Source organism: Octopus sinensis, linkage group LG1 (genome assembly GCF_006345805.1).
Source record: "Octopus sinensis linkage group LG1, ASM634580v1, whole genome shotgun sequence".
In the NCBI taxonomy this organism is placed as follows: domain Eukaryota; kingdom Metazoa; phylum Mollusca; class Cephalopoda; order Octopoda; family Octopodidae; genus Octopus; species Octopus sinensis.
In genome coordinates this window covers 154,511,461-154,527,876 of record NC_042997.1, presented here as the reverse complement: position 1 = coordinate 154,527,876, position 16,416 = coordinate 154,511,461, and the positions used below count along the sequence as shown (strand labels likewise).

Here is a 16,416-nt window from a genome sequence, read left to right as displayed (position 1 = left end):
CGGGTATATTTTGTTCTTATAATGGTCCCGTCAGTGATGCATTGTCATTTATTATACTAATGAAAGTAGTCGTGAAAAAATCAATAAGCAGATGTACAAAATTGTCTGATATCATTATCATTATATTTTAGCCGTTATTTCATGCATGCGTAAGTGTCTGTGTATGACTGAGTGTGCTCAAAGTATAACTATTTGACCAAATGGATTTTATGTCATCTGTCGCTAGAATCAATTCTGTTTTTTTTTTGTTTGTTTCTTTGTTTTCATTGATTAATTAATCCATAGTTGCATTAAATTTTCAATCTATTGCTGGAGATTTTCACATCAATATTTTTATGAATGTGCCTAAAGATTTCATAAGTTTCCAATAATACTTAATGTCAAATAAACTTTCAGTGAAGGAGACATTTGAATCTGTGGCTGCTCCAAATAATATTTTAAAAGGCATAGAAGAGTTGCAATGTCCTAGATTTGCAACTATGAATGATTTCAAGTAGTAGATATGAGGAGTACCTAATAGGTAGATATAAAGAGTACCAATAAGTACTTAAGAAGAGTACCAAGTGGTAAATACGAAGAGTACCTATACGTAGATATGAAGATTATCAATAAGCAAATATGAAGAGTATCAATAGGCAGATATGAAGTGTACCAATAGGTAGATATAAAGAATATCAGCGGTAGACATGAAAAGTACCAAGTGGTAGATATGAAAAGTACCATGTATGAAATTGTAGATATGAATGCAAATGTTTTTACTGTTTTTAGTTTAGTCAGAAATTCATGAAACTCTTGTCGCTTTTCCAATTTCTCTGAAACTACAGTTTAGAAACATCTGGCTAGTATTAATATAAATAATAGACAATTTGAACTTTTGCAGATCAATGTTTGTGTGGAATATATAAATGTGAAGTGGTTTTCGGTATTGAAGAAGAAGGATAGGAGTAAATTTTGGTGTCTAATTCTTCAAATTAAATGTCTCAGTTCAGTATTAACATCTTCAAGATGTTTTAATCAGCTTTACATTCAATACGGACTTCCGATATGAGCATAAATTCACAATAACTCCGTATTTCCTTGGCATTTTATTGATTATCACTCCACCCCAAGGTAAAGTTGATGTCGACAGAATTTAAACTAGAATGTTAAGAGAAGTAACTATATGATACAAAGAATTTTGTTCATCGCTCTACCAATTCTACTGATCGACGACACTTGACACATCTGACACTGAAACCGCCAAAAAGATGTTGAGAAACATAATACCTAATCAACGATGTCTGATCTTTTGAGTCGAATGAAGAGCCATGGATGTTCTGCTACCATACGAAACTTATCCATCAACGCATTCACATTCACAATGAAAATAATAATTACACGTACCATAATCATAAAGATTTTCCTTCAAAAGTTTCATAGCAACGAGACACAATATATATTTTTATTTATGTGTGTGTGTGTGTGTGTGTGTGTGTGTGTGTGTGTGTGTGTGTGTGTGTGTGTGTGTGTATGTGTGTGTGTGTGTGTGTGTGTTTTCATGTATGTATGTATAATGTTTATGTGTTATCTTGTACGTTTTGCATAAACTGTCATCCTTCAACTTCTTTGAGTCAGTGGGTTGAGGATTCTTTTTATACATGCAGTATTGTATATGATATTGGAAAACGTCTCAAACGAATGTCAGTTGCAGAAATAAAGGTGACACCTCATTTCAACTCTAGAAAACATGCTTCGCGAGAAGTTATGATCTTATTGGATTGTAATTTCCTTCTGTGAGGTACATTTGGGATTCCGTTCCAAACCCGGTTTGACATTATTTATATCACCTCATTTGTATCGATAATAAGTATATGCCCACCTTAAATACGACTATTCTGCCATTCAACCCTTCATTCTTGCACATTTACATCAAATCAACAACATATAGACTTCATCTTCAAAGATTTTTTGAAGATGGAAGACTTCAAAATAGTCATTTTGGTCATCTGCATTATTACTGGAAAATACAATTATATATTAGTCATCGCATTTAATATATCCGCTGATTCTGATATATGTTAGAATTATATATGATAGCCTCTCTTTTAATTATCTGGGCTATTGAAGGGTATTTTACCAAAATAACGAGAGCCATTAAAAGCCTTCCATAAGCTAAATTATTGAAATATTCAAACATATTTCGAATGTAATGGTTAGCAGAGTTTATTCAAATAAGTGTGGAATAAAGGTAATTTACCCATTAATCATAAAACTTCTTGTTGATTTTCTTCAAAGCAGGTGTTAAACCTCCGGCTAACTGATGTAAAAATTTGCTTTTAATTTCCGGTTGAACAGAGTTTTCTATTCGAAAAGCAACTAAAACCATTGAGAGGCAACTTTCTTTTCTTTTAAAATATTAGAATTACATGCTTCGTAGAAATAGCAAAAAATTACTACAAACCAGAGATTTATTTCTATAAACGCAGCCTCGTATTTATTTTCAATACATAAAATATTTAAAATTTTATACGAATTTAGTTGAAAAGAAGTTTTTTCTTTTCCTGTGGAAAAAATCGTCTGAATCTAACTGGCAGTGTTGAAATGAACTGTTTACATTTTAACATAAATGATTTCTTCGTTGCTTAGAATTTTATTATCGATTCTGAGACTTACGGAAGATGTAAATCAAGGAATAAGAGTGTTGTATTAATTATAATAGATACAATCAAAATAGCATGCAGTTCCATGATTTATAATCTCATTTTAATGCAACTTCAGTAACACATGAATGGCACCTATTGTATTTTATTGTATTTGACGAAATAAATATACTGTGTCTGAGAAATCTGGCAGCGAAATTCTTTTGAAGTCCGCTTGATGCTGTGATTACCAAAACAAATTTATCTTTTGTTATCAAAAAATTTATTCTACTATTCGATATCATATCTCTCTAAGCAACTCAACAGCCACAATAGTATGACAGCTATATTTAAGGAAATGTAATATGTTTATAAAACTTACAACCTACAATAAATTCTGTTTTTATAAAACGCAATATGTGTTAGATAAATGTCTTTTAATTTTTTTTGTCAGCTACAGACTTTCTTATATTTTTAGAAAATTGCTATAGTGATAAAAAAAAAAGCATTTAGATACATATTTCTTCCATTTACATTGTTTCCAATTGTCAGTGAGAAGAGAGCAGTCCCTGTGTCCTTTGTATATTCCCCGAGACTGGTAAAACATTTTGATATAGATGATATTCAATTTGAACACTTTAGGTCAATGTTTGCAAGAAATACGAGAGAGAGGAGAGGATTGCATATCCATCTAGGAAAGAAAGCGACAGGTATATTTCATGTGACATCGAGGGAGGAGACGGTAAGATATACGATTAGATTGTCTTCAGTGAAGGTAGCATGTTGCTTGCTAGTCTGGAAAAACAGCAGTAGTAGACAAGACGGTGAGAAGAAACAGTGCATCTGTGAGCCAAGTTGTTTTAGGTTATTGAGGATCGAATCTGTGTCGATCTGTTGGTTCGCTTTCTTTTGGATGAGGTATTGGATATTTGTTTGTGTAACAGGAAAACCGTCCATAAATATATGTATCGTACCTGATCTTCGTAGAGGGTCAGTGACTACTCAAAGAAAAATGATTTGACCATTAAAATAGAGGCGTAATTTTGGCGAGTCTATATATATGAGAAATTATCTGATATTATAACGTCAAGTATTTGTAGAGATTTTATGAAATTGTGCTGCTTATTTGTAGAGGCTCAGTTAGATAACAGTTTCCTTGATATGTATAGTGATAGTGTTTTCGTTTTGTTGAAAGTAACTGTGTTATAATGTCTCCCTTAGTGGATGCTTCCGAAATCTCTGTTCATGAAGGCAAATGTAGATTAGACGAAAGGTATATTTAATTTGGATTATAGCTTCGTACAGAAAGTTAATGAAAAGTGTATACTCGCGTCATCTGTACAGAAGAATATCTTGTTAGAAAGAACAAAAAAGTAGTTCAAATGGTCAGAATTATGAGTGTGGGAGAATTAACACATCTTAGGATACACCTGAGTCAATAAAGTACGATTCAGTTAGAGCTCGCAGAAGCACATGGTATAATGGTGTGGTCTAACAAGAGAGTTCCGATTGAATACATGTGAGATATGTTTGAGCTATAAGCGAGCAACTTGGATAAAGGAGTCTAATAACAGACACCGTCTACTGATGTTCGAGTGCAACATTATTTTTACTGCAGTACTCGTATGAAAAAGACAACCATTGGTGAACGACATGACAAGTTGATCTAGATCCACAAAGCCAACTAATGAAAAATAAGAGGCCTAATACCATTGATAAAGATGATTACTTATAAGTGTTTTCATCGATTTTGGGGTTTGGGGAACAGCAGTAATTGTTCGTGTTAGCAAAGTGAAAATGATTGTCCTCATGGGTATGGAGCTCACTATGACATGCTTTCAAATATTAAGATAAATCTCAGATTAAAATACTGTAGCGGGATAAATATTAATTAGAAGTTAGTTCTGAGTCGCACTATTTAATAATAATCTTTTATGTTTTCTATTCAAAGCACAAGGCCTGAAATTTGGGGCGTGGGGACTAGTCTATTCACTGGTACTTAATTTATCGACCCCTAAAGGATGAAAGGCAAAGTCGACCTCGACGGAATTTGAACTCAGAACGTAGCGATGGTCGAAATACCGATTTCTTTACTACCTACAAGGGGCTAAACACAGAAGGGACAAACAAGGACAGACAAACGGATTAAGTCGATTACATCTACCCCAGTGCGTAACTGATACTTAATTTATCGACCCCAAAAGGATGAAAGTCGACCTCGGCGGAATTTGAACTCAGAACGTAACGGCAGACGAAATACCGCTAAGCATTTCACCCGGCGTGCTAACGTTTCTGCCAGCTCGCCGCCTAATGTTAGAGACACCGTCAAGACCATTCATCAAACGGCCGGAGATTTGGTTACTCTTTGTACTCGAGGTAAAACTACTAATACGGTCTCTATGTTTACTGGTGATGTTGAAAAGGAGAATTTAGGAAAATTTGTGTTGTGGAAATAGATCATGATTGACATGTAGAAGGTAGGAGGCGTCTACAAAGTTAATAGAGGAGCAAGGAGTCGACAGAGTCTCCTGAAATTTGGAAAATTTGTAAGATGGGAAGTGCTAGAAGACACTCTTTATTATTTTTATTGTAGTCTTGAAGACATTACTTCTGCTCAAATAAGAGTGGCTGACTTCAGCAATGTTCTTTGCTTCAGTCGGTGCAGCACAGTTTTGTGTAAACCACTTTACAGATGACTTAATACGGATGATGGCTTTGGCTACGGCTTATCTATCGCAGAAGATTTGGGGTCAGCATTTGTTGTACAGTAGGACGCAAGGTGAATCGTGTAGGCGATATTGATCGAAAAAAAAGGATCAGTTTGCTTGACTGAAAGAAGCCAAAGGTGTTCGGTGACTCGTCATATCATATACCTTAATAACTTAATTGTGTAATAGGTGTAGTGTTTTCATAATAGTTCAGAGGAATAGAAAAATCTAACCCAAGAAACCAAAGTATCTTCCAAATAGGGTTTTCTGAGAATTCTTTTTTAAGGTTTATGCCTTACTCATCTTCGAGCTAAAAACCTGATTATGATAAAAGATACCTCGTATCGGCCAAAATGGCTTCCCTACGCTAAAATATCTGTAGCGGTCATTATCTAGGATCGTCCCTTTAAACCTGACCAGGTCAGTGAAACATTCTACTGGTGGAAATTGGTACTAAGGCAGAAGACTAAGCTTTGAGTTTTTCCTACGATTAGAACACCAATGAACAGAGAGAGACTATATAAACTGCATCATCTATTCAATTATAATGCCTTTCTAGTGCCCTGAATTCAAAATTTTTTTTTGCCTTGGCACCCACATAAATGAACACAGCTAAAGTTTACTTTCAGATTTAATTAGATCTCTATTTATTGTTATCACCAACAAAAAAAAACAGAAATGACATAACATTAGCTAGACAGGTTCTAATTAATGAGGTGGTGTCAGCTGTAACAATTTTCCCCGAGTGCGGGGTGTTAACAAACAAGTTTAAAATGAATACGTCTCCTGCTTCAAGCACCTAGGAAGTATTATTAACTGTGCTTTGAACTATCTCATATCCTAATTGTGATACTGAGAGTCCTCATCAGCCAATTTCCCCATTATTACATGTGCCATCTAATCGGAATCGTTCTCCATTAACTTCTCACCACACAGATCACACAGAAAGTCCTGTCGTCCATCGGTAGAGTCAGTGTGTGCCTAGACTTTACAGATCATGCATTGTACAGTCTTCACCTGGAAGAGAGTTGGAATACCAATCTGAGCAGACAAGGCATTTCCAATCGGTGACTTGCTTGCTGCGAGGTTGCTTCCCTTTGCCTTTACCTGTTTTAGTTGACTTTCCCTTCCCCTTTGTTGCCTTTTTTGGTTTGGATTTCCTTTCGTTTATTTCATCCACTATGCGCCGTTTTACGGCAACATCCCGTAATAATTTCTTTTCATCCACAACTTTTCTGTCGGCTCTTTCCATGACATCAGGAGGGATATCTCCCCTTGTAGTCTTCCTTTTGTAATTTCTAGGCATAGCGTGTTAAACTGAAATAGAAGGGGTAAGTTGATACACTGTAACAATTAGCCCCAACCATGGATTTCTGGGGATTACCTCGTACACAGTACCAGCAATGCATGGCATCCAGGACACACCTTCATGTATCGAAGGCAACTTCTAACACTTCCTAATGAGCCATAAACTACTTCAGTAACACCACTTGTGCTTTAGTAGTTAAGGAAATAACTTTGTGGCAAAATTTCACTTTTGGAGTAAAAATATCGTTTTTGAGCCATACCTTTCCTGGTGACAGCCCACCAGTGCAATGCACATGTGCATTCATGATGCTATGGAGTTGGCCTTCAAGAGGTAGAGACCCGAGTGCCACCTATTTCTTGAAGTTGGAAACAATGGGCTTGTAACAACTTAGCCGTGTAACAACTAGATCCGGTCTCCCCTATTAGCGTTTCCCCGTGGATGATTGATGCATTTGATCGTTAACTCTAAAGGAGAAAGTACTACATTGGGCGCGATATCTTTGAAAGTAAGTGTAAATATAAGGTTGACATAAGAAGCAGTCGATGGAGGGAAGCAACTCAACAAGTTCTCTTAGACTCGGCTGCATTCCTATTATCACTTCCACGTCGCTAGGATTCTTTTAGATAAAGAATAGGCTTGTACTGTCATCTTAGAACACATAGATCAATTAAATAGAATAAAATTCACGACTTACGAGTATGTTAGTGATGACACTTAAATATTAATTACTTGAACTTGATAGTTACTGGGAATTTAGTATCATTATCACCTAGAAACACCTACTGTAAATGAACCAGGATCGAGTTAGGACAAGAAGCTGCATTAAAGCTAGTAGCATTGGACGATAGAGAGAGAGAGATAGAGAGAGAGAGAGACAGAGAGACAGAGAGAGAGAGAGAGATAGACAGACAGACAGACAGACAGAGACAGACAGACAGAGTGTGTGTGTGTGTTAGAGATAGAGTTTGAGTTGATCGATAGCGGGATAGGCAAAGTAGCAAGTTAATCAGTAAATATAAAAGAGTGAGAGAGGGGGAGAGAGAGAGATAAATGTTGAGCGAACTAAGCGTCTGTTGTCTAACTGTTATAAAATATTTAGTGATCGATTTATTTCACTTATTTAAATATTGAATTAGAATGTTCACTGAAGAATATATAATTAGTTTTATATGTAAACAGTTACATTTCGAACAACACAAGTGTTTTCATATCTTATATTCTAAATGGAATTTAAAGTATGCTATTTTTATTGTTTGTCAGCAAAGCACCGTCTCACAAATACGCAAACTGAATTCAAACGACATTAAAGTTAACTGAATGTTGTTATATATGCAATGTTTCAAGATAAATAATTTGATATTAGTAATTCGTTGGTGGCCTTAAAAAGATAGCAAAGCTGGAAGCTATCACAACTGGAGGTAAGGTAGGTAGTGTATTAATAACTATTTTAAGACTTTTCCTATTATATATTTCCTTTCATTATCCTTAATGATACGGAATATGTCTTGATATCAATTTTAAGACTTCCTTTCTTATTTTATTAAGAATATTCTTTTCCTTCAATGTTTTAAAAAATTTATAGTTTATAGCTTTTAATAAATCCATAACTACTTATTCTGTTAAATTTATAGTGTTTGTACATTATAACAAACACATTACATTTATGAGGTTATATAAATTTCAAAGAATGACTTGTAGCTAGATTTCCAAACGAATATGCTTATCTGGAAGTTTATTAAGTTTTATTTTCAGGATATTTTTCAAAAGATTTCCGGACAGCAAAGCACATTAAGTGTCAAGTTCCAGATAATTCTTTTAGAACTCGTAATTCTCTAGCCTGTAGAGAACACCCACGAATTGCTTAGTAAAGACGCAGATACATCCAAAATTGTAGGAGAAATTCACGAAAATATAAATGATTAATGTAACAAAAATTATTTATGTGTGTACAGGAACACACACACACACACACAACACACACACACACACACACACATATATATATATATATATGTGTGTGTGTGTGTGTGTGTGGTGTGTGTGTGTGTGGAGGCGCAATGGCCTAGTGGTTAGGGCAGCGGACTCGCGGTCGCAGGATCGCGGTTTCGATTCCCAGACCGGGCATTGTGAGTGTTTATTGAGCGAAAACACCTAAAGCTCCACGATGCTCCGGCAGGGGGTGGTGATCCCTGCTGTACTCTTTCACCACTCTTTCTTCTGTTGGCCTGCTCGCTTAGCTAGCGGGGTGGCGTCATTTGAAGGCTAAAACAATGCGAACGCATTGTGACCAGCGATGTGTAACAACACCTGATGGTCTGGTCGGTCCCGTGATCCCGTGATATATATATATAACTGAAAAGTTCCTGGCTTTGGATAAAAGAAAATACAGGACGATCAGATAATTATGATTTTACTCAACATATACTCCTCTCAGATTCACGCACGTATTGCGGCGGAACTTCAGTTTTTCTAAGCCCTGCAAAAGAATTCGGAAGGTAGTGCCCTCAACCAGGCCTTTTGTGACACTCTTAAAGCCAGGAACTTCTCAGTATCTCCTCGTACATATAATCTGTATGTATTTCTTTGATCTTTTATTTGTTCCAGTCCCTACACTGCGGTCATGCTGGGGCACTACCTTGAAGAGATTAGTCAACCAAATCAACCTCAGTACATTTTTTTAAAATCTCGGTTCTTATTCTTTCCGTCTCTTTTTGCCGAACGCAACTGTGTGGACGTAAATAGACCATCACTGCTTGTCAAGCGGTGGTAGAAGTCAAATGCAAATACAAAGACACACATCCATTAGTGTTTACATATACAGAGCTTCTTTCAGTTTCCGTCTACCATATCCACTCATAAGACTTTGGTTGGCCCCGGGCTATACTAGAAGACACTTATCCTTGGTGTCACGTTATGTGACTGGTGCATGTATGTATGTATGTATGTATGTATGTATGCATGCATGTATGTATGTATGTATGTATGCATGCATGTATGTATGTATGTATGTATGTATGTATGAATGCATGTATGTATGTATGAATGCATGTATGTATGTAGTATGCATGTATGTATGTATGAATGTATGTATGTATGTGTGTGTGTGTATGTATGTATGTATGTATGTATGTATGTATGTATGTATGTATGTATGTGTGTGTGTGTGATATTACTTTTGAACATTGGTACTAAGCCACAAATTTATAGCGATAACAGTTAAATAAATCAACTCCCAAAACTCGATAAGCATCTTTTGTTATCGAAGGCGAGAACTTTTCCATTTATCGAAAAGGCAAGGACTTTTCCTTCATGCCATGGGAAAACAATCCACTTTCTCTTCAGTTTCCCTATCTTAAATGTAAGTATTTAAATTTTGAACTTCAATAAACAGCAACATAAAACAGTTCTACATCGTCAGCATATCTCAACCGGAGGAAATGCTGTTAAGCATTTTGTTCGACTCGTTAACGACTCTGCACGATCACCACCTTTAGCATGATTATAATAAGGCGGCGAGCTGGCAGAAACGTTCGCACGTCGAGCGAAATGCGTAGCCGTATTTCGTCTGCCGTTACGTTCTGAGTTCAAATTCCGCCGAGGTCGACTTTGCCTTTCATCCTTTCGGGATCGATAAATTAAGTAACAGTTACGCACTGGGGTCGATGTAATCGACTTAATCCGTTTGTCTGTCCTTGTTTGTCTCCTCTGTGTTTAGCCCCTTGTGGGTAGTAAAGAAATATATAATAATGATTTCAAATTTTGGCACAAGACCAGCAATTTTAGGGGAGGGTTCTATGTCTATTTCACTGACTCCAATACTCAAGTAATACTTATTTTATCGATCCGTAATGACGAAAAGCAAAATCGACAACGACGGAATTTGAACTCCTAACGTAAAGACGGCAGGACGTGGGTCTATAACCTAAAATGATGTTACTAAATATCACATGATATTCTGTCCGGTGCTCATCTGATTCTTTCCTTCCAATGCATTAATAAACTGAAGAATTACTGTGCTCATATTGCACACTGGAAATCAATAAGATATTGTTAGACTGACTGACAATTTGATTGACAATTTAATTGAACTTTGCTAATATTGTGAAAACCCCTGACAGTGTTGCTGTTAACAATGGAGTTTATAAGCTGCTATCTTTAAATCTAATTTTTCTTGATAGAGCGTTCTTAAATGACGTAGAGGCTGGTTTCTAAATCTAACCCGTGATTGCTTTTCCCTTCTATTTGAGAGAGAGAGGGGGAGAGAGTATTGAAAATCCCACGATCACACGTTATCTTTTTCTAATAAATCTAAGCCTTGTACATTTGTAAAAATATAAATTTCTAAAACAGATGTAAGGACATAAATTTAGTGGAGGGATATCATATCGATACTAGTGCTCGATTGATATTTAATGTTATCGACTCTGAAAGGATGAAAGGTTAAGCTGGCCAGGACGGAATATGGAATTGGAATATAAAATGTAAAGCATTTGGTTCGATTTTTCCAACCCACCACAATCCCTTTGTAAAATCTTAATTTCCCTTCAATGCAAACTAACAATTCTACCTGCTGGAATTAACAACCAAATCACCATCAACTTATACTCAGTTGTTTAAAAAGAAAAGAAGTGCGTATAATAATGTTGTCATGAGTATCTTATTTGGTAAAAATGGGATTAGCATAGCTGAAAGAAATTTCATCATATACTTATCATCAGTTTTAACATGACATATAATGTTAAAAATAATATTTAATTTTATATCGAAGATTATTTCGATAAACTATTTACTCTTTATGAAGAATCCAAATGATACTCCAATATCAACATATGGCAATCTGGTGATACTTCAGTACCGTCATGATACGCAATGTAACGGTACTTCAAAGACAACGTATGATAGTATGATGGTACTTCAATTGCAACGTGATACGATAATCTAATGATATTTCAGTATCAATATGTGTTTATGTGTTTTTTATGTGTGTTTTTGTGTGTGTGTTTGTGTGTGTGTGGTGTGTGTGTGTGTGTGTGTGTGTGCGCGCGCGTATACTTCTTGCAGTAAAATACATTATATTAATAAGATCAGTATAGGTGTATATCAACAGATGTGGTATATTTGATATATCCTGTGAACCTGGATAAAGGAAAACCTGTAATCATAGAAAAAGTCTGTTTACGTCATAAATTTTATTATAAAATAAAATGACTGATAATTTTATTTTTAATTAGAGGTTTGATACTGAATTATAATGGAAGTGATTTCGATGTTGTGACATTCATGCTTTTCCAAAAGGCATTAGAGATGCAAGCGTAAAAAGCTCAGGAGTTGTATTTCTGAGAATTTTTGCCGTAAAACAGGGTTCCGTAGAGCGGAACCTCTTTGTTGATTTCCTTGTAGCACAAAAGTCAACGAGTATGAAAGTCAAAGAGGAAAAAATACATTTTGTGTTACAGAACTTCATGCTAACGCAAGATTTCGTGAACGCATAGCGTTAATGTGTGAGAGGAGGCCGGCAAACGGAGAAAATACCTTGCCTCATTTAATTATTTCTCTTTACTTTCTGACTTAAAATCCTCCAGAAATCGATTTCGCTTTTCTTTCCTTTTGTGTCAATCAATTAAATGCCTGCCAAGTTCTGAGTCGATTTAATCGATTATCTCACCTATCCGATCATTACTAAAATCATTATTCTTATTATTCGATGGTGGCGGCGTTCTGCTAGTAGAAAGCTGAAAAGTTCTTTGAGGAATTTATTACATTCTTTCATGTTTTGAATTCATATATAATCGGGTCTGACTTTTCCTTTCATACTTCCGATCTTGATGGAATAGTACCAGTAATATACTGAACCGATTTAATCGACTATATTCCTTCTATAAATTTACGGCCTTCAGTCATTCTTTAAAATAATCATGATGATTATTATATTGCCATCATCATAATTATTCCCAAGGTCGTAGTTATTATCATTACTATTGGTGTTATTGTTTTTACTGCTGCTACTGCTGTTTCTGTTGCTGCTGTGCTTATTATATTCCGAGTTCAAATCCCGCCAAGGTCAGTTTTGCTTTTTATCCTTTTGGGGTCAACAAAATAAAATAGCCGTCAAGTCCTGAGATCAGTGGTACCGACCAGTACTCGCCACAGAAAATTTCTGGCCTAAATCAAAAAGCATTATTTAAGCAATGAGCTAACAAAATCGTCAGAATGTTTGAAAAGTCCTTTGCGGTACTTGCTCCAGCACTTTTCGTTCTGGGTTCAAATACTTCCGAATTCGGTGGTACCAACCAAAACTCGCCGCTCAAAATTTCTGGCCGTGTGCCTAATTTAAAAACCCTTATCATTTAAGCAAGAAACAAACAGAATCGTTAGTGCCTGAAATAGTGCATTGCAGTACTTGCTCCAGTACTTTTCGTTCTGGATTCAAATACTTTCGAAGCTAACTTTGCTTTCCATCTTTTCTGGGTTTATAAAATAAACTATTAATCGAGGACTGAGAAAAGTTGCATCGACTAAAACCCCTTCTCTTAAAAAGGATTGGCCCTGTTTCTAATTGAGAAACTATTGTTATTGCTGCTGTTGGATTTTGCCATAAGGAGACGTGCTTCACAGTGATTTCGTCTCTGTGTTACGCTATGATTTTTTTCCCCTGGAATTGAATGACATTTTGTGTGTCAGTTTATTTGAGGTTCTTTAGTTTTGATTAAAATTCGGACACAACTTTTGTTTCTGTTAGCTGACATTCAACACAAAATGTCAGCAAACAAACACTCCCATACCCCGAAAGAGCAAACAAAATCATTGAAAACTGCATGAAATATGCGTAAATCAAGAAAGAATAAAATGGACGAAAATATCGTAAAACAAAGCAGTGTGGTTTACAATGTGAATGAAAGCGATTTTGTCAAATTGCTTAACAATAATGACAATAACACGCAACTGTGCAAATGTCGCAGACAGTAAGAAAATTCTTTGGTAGGGATGTGTCTTTCCAAGAACGAGGAATAAGGAAATTGACATATTCATTCAACCCAAAGAGGAGTGGATGCTTTATGTGCCCTCTAAGAATATATTGAACGAGGCTCTAATCGACGTGTGAGACCTTATCGTGTTCGTTGAACGAGGCAGATCTCGTACGCTTATGCTCTGGCTGGAATGCTTTTTGGGCCCGTGAGCAAGACAAAATTGCAAGCAAATATAATGGCCGTTATGCATGTTCTGCGTATATGGACCAGTGAAACACAAGATTGCCAGTGAGTGACATTTGTAGCGACATCGACACCTTGCTGGTAATCTGGTTTGTAGTTGATTATGCATGGGTGGTAAATGCAGAAGGGCCATGTGGTCCAGGCGGAGGGAAAGCATAGCTCGAGAAGCACTTGTGACTCTAAAAGGTTTAGCGGCATTTCGTCTCTCTTTACGTTCTGTGTTCAAGTGTGACCGAGGTTGACTTTGCCTTTCGTCCTTTAAGAGTCGATGAAATAAGTACGCGTCAAGATCTGGGATCGACGTAATGGGCTAGGCCCCCTCCCACAAAATTTTAGGCCTTGTGCCAATAGTAAAAAGGATTATTATTATTATTATTATTATTATTATTATTATTATTATTGGATTTGTTGAGGACAGTAAATAGACAAAATTTTCAAAACCGCGATTAAAATACCCTGAAGTATTTAATTATGTTTCTTTAAGTTCTGAGTTAAATTCTCATCGATGTCAACTCAATCTTTCAACTTTACAGATTCGATAAAATAAGGTGCCAGTCAAATATTATGTCGACATAATCAACTGTTCCTCGTGCCTTTAAATACTTGGCTTTGTACCTATCTTAGAAAATATTATGGTATGTAGATAGCAGAATTAGTAGCGCATCGAACGAAATATCAATATGGCATTCTGCTGTATCCGGCCTGGTTTATAATCCCGCCTCTCACACCTCCTAAATTTAGAAAATTAGGATTGTTAGTAACATACCAAGACTCGATACAACTGTCTACATTCTTCTACTAAAAAATGTGTGGTTCTGGTGTTGAGCTACAAATTCCTTAAGCTAAAATTCTGCATGCAATTTTATCCGTTCTCATGAATAGTAAAATGTACATCAAATAATTAATCTGTGACTGGCTGATGTGTTTAATGTCAACTATTTGAGGATGACATGTGTAAACAGAGTTGAATAAAAAGATGTGATGACACTGTAGAACTGTTTTATGCAGTGGCTAATTTAAGCTCAAAATGTAAATACGTATATCTAAGATAGGGAAACTGAAAAGAAAGTGAATTATTTTCCCATGGCATGAAGGAAAAGTTGACTTTGACACAACCTATTTTAAATTCCCTTATGTACAGATAGCCTTTTGAAATTCTTATTTTTCCTTGCCATATGAAAGTAATTCAGAGACAACAATATGACATAGCCATAAAATTGCTGTGTAGCTAATCACTTACTTTTTTTCTTTTTTTTTATTCAGCAAACCGTTTAATTTGTTCTTCAACGAACCATTAAATAATATAAAGTGGACTACAAAATTTTACGAAAAGAAGGCGTTAATGGTTTACAGAAATGGTATATCAAATACAAAAATAGATGTATTGTAAACACTTTATTCAATTGACGTAAAATTCGTATTTCAACAAAGATTCAGCTACGCAAGAGAAAAGAAGCAAATAATTGACTGTTGTCTTTATTAGCTGAGCTAACAATATTTGCAATTCGTGATTTAAAAAGTCGATGGCAGAGAACAAATTGCAATGATTACAATAATCTTTTCTACTATAGGCAAAAAGCCTAAAAATTTGAGAGAAGAGGGTAGACAATTATATCGACCTCAGAATTCGACTGTTACTTATTTTATCGACACCCAAAATATAAAAAGTAAAGCTGACCTCAGGAGAATTTAGGCTCAGAACTCAACCGGAAGAAATGCTGCTAAGCATTTTGTTCCACTTGTTAACGACTCGGCCATTTCACCGCCTTTAGCTTGATTGTAATAATGATTTCAAATTTTGGCACCAGACCAGCAATTTTAGAGAGGGGGTTAAGTTGGTTTCACTGACTCCAATGCTCAACTAGTACTTATTTTATCGACCCCGAAATGATGAAAAGCAAAGTCAGAATCCGAACTCAGATCGTAAAGACGGAATAATGCCGCTAAGCATTTTCTGCGGTGTGTTAATGATTCTGCCATCTCACCGCCTTATCATGATTATAGTAGTGGCTTCTGGCTTAAACTGTTTCCGATTTCGAGATAAGGTTAACAGTTCTGAGGGCAGTTTTGCGTATCGACTACTGTAGAGTAGTCGATACCATTTAACCCAGTATTAGTCTGGTACATTATTTTATCGGTCCAGAAGCAAAATGAAAGGCAAAGCTGATATCGCCGGGATTTGAACTTGTATCATGCTTATAATAATAATATATAATGCACAATTTTGCAACTAGCCTTCAAAAATTTCATAACGACGTATAAGTCATACTTGTAGGCATAAATATATTAATTTTTGCTAACTGAAAAGAATAACAGATGTATAACAAATACAATTTGATCAAACAACCGTAACTTATTCAAACCGTCATGATGTTTCAGTCAAGCCTTTTCTCTGTGTGTGTGTGTGTGTGTGTGTGTGTGTGTGTGTGTGTGTGTGTGTGTGTGTGTGTGTGTGTGTGTGTGTGTGTGTGTGTATGTGTGTGTGTGTAAGTGTATGTGTGTGTCTTTTTCCTTGTTCCAGTCATTAAACTACAGCCATGCTGGAGCACAGCCTTGGGGTGTTTGCTCGA

At 35.8% G+C, this 16,416-nt stretch overlaps 1 protein-coding gene across 5 annotated transcripts in view; it reads left to right on the top strand.

Annotated features, from left to right (window-relative positions):
- Positions 1 to 16,416, top strand: part of LOC115219206 (potassium channel subfamily K member 4-like) — a 203,780-nt gene that overhangs the window by 139,926 nt on the left and 47,438 nt on the right. The window contains exon 1 of one of the 5 annotated variants that reach the window (XM_036505777.1): positions 7,916 to 8,053. The exons of the other annotated variants lie outside the window; for them this stretch is intronic. The gene's annotated coding sequence lies outside the window, so the exon portion shown is untranslated. Of the gene's footprint in view, positions 1 to 7,915; positions 8,054 to 16,416 lie in introns of those variants that run through there. 5 annotated transcript variants of the gene reach the window in all.